The sequence below is a fragment of the Mustela lutreola genome, chromosome 9 (genome assembly GCF_030435805.1).
Source record: "Mustela lutreola isolate mMusLut2 chromosome 9, mMusLut2.pri, whole genome shotgun sequence".
Taxonomy (NCBI): domain Eukaryota; kingdom Metazoa; phylum Chordata; class Mammalia; order Carnivora; family Mustelidae; genus Mustela; species Mustela lutreola.
The window spans coordinates 4,823,046-4,829,542 of NC_081298.1; the positions used below are offsets into that span (position 1 = coordinate 4,823,046).

Genomic DNA, 6,497 nt, shown 5'->3' on the forward strand with positions numbered 1-6,497 from the left:
GGGTAAGGCTGAGAGACTGCAGCAAACAGAGCTATACAAGCTGGGGCGGGGGGTTGGGGGGGCACGGGTCCCAGGAACAGGGTCAAGGCGCTGCCTCCTGGCTGTGTGCAGGATTCCAGAAACATTGCCCTCATGGATTAATTAATGATGGCAAGCTCATTAACCGCTGTCTGACCTCTGACGGGCAGGCACTCTGGGTGGGCAGGGAGGGCCGGGGTCATTAACGATGAGGTGGGTGGATTTATCGGAAGGACAACCGTTTTCCTCAAGACCCAGTTTCAAAGTGGAAATTGCGAAGACACTTGGCTTCTGGGTCCACATTATTCCTGGTATAGAAATAACGAGAGAAGGGCTGTGGGCTTTCTTGGAAACACGAGAGAAAAGTCTGGACACAGTGGGCCTGGGGAGGGCTGGCCGGAGAGGAGACCCACCATGTGTCCAGACTTTAGGGAGAGTCCTGAGAAAGGCTCTTTTTCCAACTTCCCTGACTTTTAAAATGTACTGAGCTCATCCTTGTGTGCTGACTTGTGCCTGGCACTGCATGAAGTCCTTTCCATGTGTGACTCAGTTTCATCCTCAACAACACAGGGAGGTCTATAATGTACCCATTTTATGGACGAGCGAACTGAGGCACAGAGCAGTTCAAAGACATGCCCAAGATTGGTAAGAGGTGGACCTCGGGATGAACAGCTCTGTTGGACTTTATGAATGATACTGTAACGATGAAGCTTTACTGTCTCCTTGGTGATGATTCTAATAAATAGTATTTGTCCAGTCAGGAAGAGGGTCCCGGTACTTAACACACACGAAGTTATGAAGCCACCAAACAATCCTATGAAGATAATGCAATGGTCTCCTGATACCTTTTGATACTTTCTACCACCACCTTCCAAACCGAGGGGGTGGGATCTTGCCGAGCGGGGTCTCCTGGTGAAGGTAATGGGCTTATACATCGGGCAGACCCGGTCTGCGGCCACTCACCAGCCTCACACTTCACGCCGCCTGCCCGAGCCTTACTCTTTCAATCCGCAAAGTGGAACAGGAGCGCACATGGGACCAACGGCCTCGAGATGCTTCCACCAAGAAGCCGCAGACGGTAAGATGGGACACTCCCTCCCCCTCATGGTCAATACACGGGTTTGCTTATTGACTAAAGGAGCATTTTTTTTTTTTTCCCTTTTAGGTCTTGGCTGTTGGATTTCACAAATTGGAAATTTTGGTTTGAGTGCTCAGGTATCTCCACACGGACTTGACATGATCTGCTCAGGTATGTCGAGTACCTCCTCCTACATGCCACCTTATGGCCATAAGGTCCCCACTTGGTAGGGTTGCCAGATCAAATCCGGGATGCCCTGATGAACTTGAATTTCAGGTAAAAAAAGAAAGAAATTTTTAGTAGAAGTATGTCCTATGCAGTATTGGGGACATATTTATATGAAAAACGTATTCATGGTTTATTTGAAATTCCATTTTAACTGGGTGTCCTGTGTCTTTATTTGCTCAATCTGGCAACTGTACCACTTCCCCGTGGTGTGGGCAGGAAGTGGTACTTGGACTGGGCCGTATTGATGACCATGCTGATGATTTGTTTCTTGAGAGCCGCTCTGCCGGGCCTCTGCTGCTCCTTGATGTCTACCCTCCCATTTTTAATCCTCAGTCTCTTTCCGCAGATGTGGAAACAGAGGAAGAGACCTGCCCTAGGACGCATGTCACTGAAGCCTGTGCCCTTACCTGCTCCAGCTCCTGCACCCTCCAGCGCCGAGACCCAGGGGTTCCCAGACTCCCTGTCCGCCCCCACTCCAGTGCCTCCCCCTGGGAGGCTGGACGGCCGGACCGCACCCTCCTGCTGCCAGACCTGATTTAGATCGCTGCTATTTTGAATCCAGGGCCTATGCCAGCACATCAAACCTGTATTTGTCCCATCCAGATCAGTTCCTGGAGAGACCCAGCACCTCCTCAGCTTTTGACCCTTCAGTTTGGCTCAGGAAAGGAGAGACGCAGCCCTGACAACCCCCAGCTCTCCAGCGAAGCGGTGGATTGTCTGCTCTTGGCAGCAGCTCTAGCCTGGCTCCGCGTGAAATGTCTGCAGCAGACCAAGCCCCTTCGCAGCCGTCAGATGGTACGGATCGGGCAGAATCGCCTCTTCCCTGGGCCTGTCCCGTCTCAGGGGCTGTGACTGGAGGGCACGCAGTTTGGGGCTGCTGGAGACTCCTTCAAGAACAAGCAGCTCAGCCTGACCCCAAAGCTTGGCTCTTACTCTGTTTCTTGTTTGATGTAGTTGGCCCTACGGGAACGGTCGCCAGCGGAGAACCCGGGCCTGCGAGGGTCGCGCTGCCAACGCGGGCTCCGCAGAGAACTGGAATTTCAGACGCAAGTTCTGCTTGACTTTGCCCCGGCTCCAGCTTGGAAAGAGAAGTCACGATGGAGAGAGCTGGAAGGTGGTAGAGTCACCAGATGAAGCCAATGTCGCCATCTTGCAAATGCTTGAGGATGAGCAGCTCTGGGAACGAGATCCTCATGGAGGCAACAAGGTTCACGGCCACTGAGGGTTATACTTACAGGTTCATGCATCCGAGAAGTGTTAACTGAGCCCTTACATTGTGCCTTGTGTGCTGGCTTCGGCGACATACTGCGATGGTGCCGGCACGTTCAAGGCATGTTTATTGCCTCCCAGGGTTCTGTCAGCTTCAGGGGAGCTGGACACACACGCCAACAATCCAAACCCACGTGGTAAAAGCCACTGGGTGAAGACCACTGAGCCCTACAAGGGGACCCTCCCCTCCCCATGCTCCTTTGCCTGACACCATGTTTTCCAGCCTCCGCTGCAACCGCAGGTGAGATGTACGTCGAGGTCTGACAGGGAGTTTCTGAGAAAATGTTTGCTCTCCTGCTTAAAAGAAAAAAAAAAAAAAGCCCATATTCTCTGGCTTCCCCTTTTTACTTTCCTTTTGTCTTGAAAATGTCAAACTCCAGCAGCCATCTTGAGACCAAGAGGTCCCCAAACTGAGGACAAAGAGCCACGGGGCCTGGAAAGCTGGACGGGTGGGCAGCGCCAGCCTTGGCTCCTGAGGGGACAAGCCCCCCTCCTTCCCCCTTGACACGCAAGAAAAATCAACTCCACTTGTTTGTGCCCCTGTCGGCTGGGTTTTGTGTTCCTTGCAGACTCCAGCATTTTCAACGGAAGTGGGATTCCGTGACTTCTATCTGAACCGTTCTGGAAATCTAGACAGAAGAGTTTTTTTAAAAAAAAGAAAGAAAAGAAAAAGAAAAAGGCACAGAGTCCCTTGTCTTCAAAAATTCACAATAGTCAGGGATAAATAACACGAACCACAGCGGCTGGTGTGCCTGACAGATACAGGAGCCCCCCTGCCCCGGGGTGCTGGGGGCCATGGTGTGGGGTCTGAGCTCAAGAGCTCTTGAGCTCTTGAGCGAGGGACGTGAGATCAGACTTCTGGCATCCCGCTCAGTGTCCCCCAGACTTCTCTGGAAGCCGCTTTAGTCTGCCTCATGCACTTGTGCTGTAGAAACACAGAATCCATAGACAGTGTCTCTCAAACCGTGTCCCCTCGGGGTCATCTCTGAGAGCAGATTTATACCCGGCAGCTCCCGAGTCTGGTTTCCCGACCAGCTCCCAGGCGGGGCCCCAGCCATGGGCCGGAGGTCGGTTCTTGGAGCCTCGGGAGTCAAGGGCATCCAGCTGTGTCTCGAACCCTCCCATGGGCGGTCAGACGCGCTGTCCTGCCTACAGAATCAAGGCCATGTCAGGGGCTCTGCACTTGGACGCATTGGCTAAATGCCCTCGTCTTGTCTTCTAGATGATTCCCTCCTGCAGTCTGATAGGACTTCACTGCGGACTCTAAACCGGCTCCCTGGGGTTCGGGCAGACTTGAAGTGGCCCCAGGATACGGGACTCTCAGTCCCCGCCGACGGGGAAGGGTGGGCCGGCCTGTCTAGACTGAAGTCTGAATGATTAAACACAAGACAAGACAACTCAGTCGAGTCCTTGGAAGCAAGCGAGGTGGATGGCTGCCGGGGTCAGGCAGGGACGAGAGCACCCCAGGCCAACGAGGACATCCGTCACAGCCCTGCTGCGGTGAAGTGCGACAAGCCTGCTCTTCGGCATTTGCTCTACATGTTCCGGATCTGGGTCTGGAGGCCTGGACAGTTGGGGAGGGGGACACCAAAACAAGCCCCCAAGTGCCTCGGGCTTGCTGCCGCCACATGGCGGGGGAGGTGACGGCCCTGTCCCTGCTCCTTGCCGTGGCCCTGAAGACGGGATGGGACAGAATGAGGTCGTGGATCCTCTGCCCGTCGGGGGTTTATGCGCCCCCAGCCCCACCTCCCATGGCCCGGGGCTCTTCATGAACCGCTCAGCAACTTAACGGAAAAAATGTGCTCTCTCGTTCCCAGCCGAATGTCCTCAATTTGCCTCATTTGTGCCTAAAGCACAGGGTACACCAGTGTTAAGTGAAAGGCTCTTACCAGAACGTGGTGTCCCTCCTCCCAAAAGTGTGTTGTCTCCCTGACCAGACGGGGTGGCAGGGAGGGCAGCGCTGACCCGGGGACCGGGGACCGCAGGTGGCGGCCGGATTCTGCCCTCTCTGCGCAAAGTAGGGCCCTTTGACTTCGGGGCCCTTTTTTTGTTTTGTGCTTATTTTTCAGAAGTGGCAAATATTTACAACATATGAGAAGTTTTAAGTAAAAGTCCGTATTTCTGATTCTCTTAAATCTAGCAGTGCTGACTCCACCTTGGGACTCACACACAGATGGCTCTTGGTCGGGGCTGAGGGCAGAGGTGGGGGTGGGGTGGGGGGAGCGGCGTCGGGGAAGGGGAGGGGAATATGAACTCCCCGGCCAGCCTGGTCCCAGTGGCAGTGACTGAAGACCTTCTCGGAATTGTTTCTCGCATTATTTTATTCAGTGAGCAACATAGGACTCCTAGCATGATCCGCACGTTATCAGCAGTGGATTTATTTTCACAAATAATTTCTGACTCACTGTTGCTCCGAAGGCGGGACTCCCCGCATGGGCCGGACTTTGGACTAACGCAGGAAGGAAGCAGAAAGTAAAGAGGCTGAGGCCAGCTCAGGGGCTGTGTTGAGGGCCAAGGGCCATGGGGTAGAATTTCAGAATTAAAGTTTTGCATCTTCTGTTATTGGGAAAAAGTGCGAATTCATTGTGAAAATGGTTATGATTTTTCATAGAAATACTTGGGAAGAATGTGAGTATCTATTAAGGGAGAGAGGGTTCTGCATGTCCTCCAAGGTATCCTAGGAAGCCATCCGGAAAACACCCTCACAGCAGCTTTGGAGTCTTTGCAGATGCACGTTGAACAGGAAGTGTCGGTTCAGGTGTCTGTGGGGTGCATGTCCGCTTGTGTAAGTGCAAAGATCTGCTCCTTAGCAGGCAAGTCTGGAATAATTGGAGGATCAGGGTCATCTCATTGCTTGATTCATTATTTTTACTGGGAGGCAAATTCAGTGCCATGAAAAAAGGTGTTTGCATGAGCTACATGAGAAATAGCAAGGCAAGGTGTAGTGTACGGTTCCGTGATAACTGAGTGAATCCTTCAATGTGTCTGCAAAAAGAAAGATGAAGCGTTCTAAGCCAAAGTGTTGGCTTTTATTGGTGGATAGATAGTTGGATCATATTTTCTTTTAATTCTAGATTTGTAATGAATCTTGGCAATCAATTCTGTGTCTCAAGTTAGGTCTCCATCAGACTGCCCAATGATGCTAGCAAATGCTTGCCAAAGATCCAGGTTGAGCCGGGAGTGAAGTCGGAAACGGTCAATAACAATAGTTGTTGTCCCCGTGGCGTGCTGATTCAGACTGCGTGAGGCTGCATGACATAGAAACAAAACAATAGCTCAGCAAAATCGGGCTCACCCCTGACCCCGAGGCCCCATGTAACATGGAGCCCAGAGACAGGTAAATGCACACAATGACCCCGTAATGCTGTCGGAGTCCGTCCGCGCTCTTTCTCTCACTCATCCTGTGGTGTGCGTTTCAGCCTCAGGAGAGCAAAGTGGTTGCTCCATCTCCAGACATCGCATCCACAGTCTCAGAAAGAGAAAGGAAGGGAAGAAGGCAAATGTTAAAATTCTTTTAAAAAAAAATTAGATTTAAAACCCTGCCAGAGGGTTGCTTCTGACTCCCCGCTGTCCCACACCAAGCCAAGGAGTGCTTTGCTCCTGCTCTCCCCCCCAGGAAGAGTCTGCTCCCCATGATGAGTGACACCCAGGCTTCCAGAAGGAGCAGGATGCAGGCCCCCAACCCACGAGGGCACTGAGAACTTGGTGCTCTTGACACGTCTGCCCCCATGTTCATGTTCAGAGTCCCGGGAACTGGTGGGGCATGACCTTAGTTCTTTGCACTAAGATGGCGGTGATGAGGATGATGGGGAAGAGGGCTGTGACGCAGAAGACCAGAAAGCAGATAGGAGCATCAGAAAGAGGGGAGGGCGTGCAAGGAGGAAGAGGAGGAGGTAGATGTTAC

General features: G+C 52.5%; 1 long non-coding RNA gene across 1 annotated transcript; it reads left to right on the plus strand.

Moving 5' to 3' along the window:
• The first annotated feature begins 219 nt into the window (after positions 1–219).
• LOC131808185 (uncharacterized) lies at positions 220–4,704 on the plus strand. The gene is made up of 3 exons (XR_009344712.1): positions 220–1,096; positions 1,184–1,267; positions 1,671–4,704. It is a non-coding gene; the product is annotated as an uncharacterized LOC131808185 (long non-coding RNA).
• Positions 4,705–6,497: the final 1,793 nt, after the last annotated feature.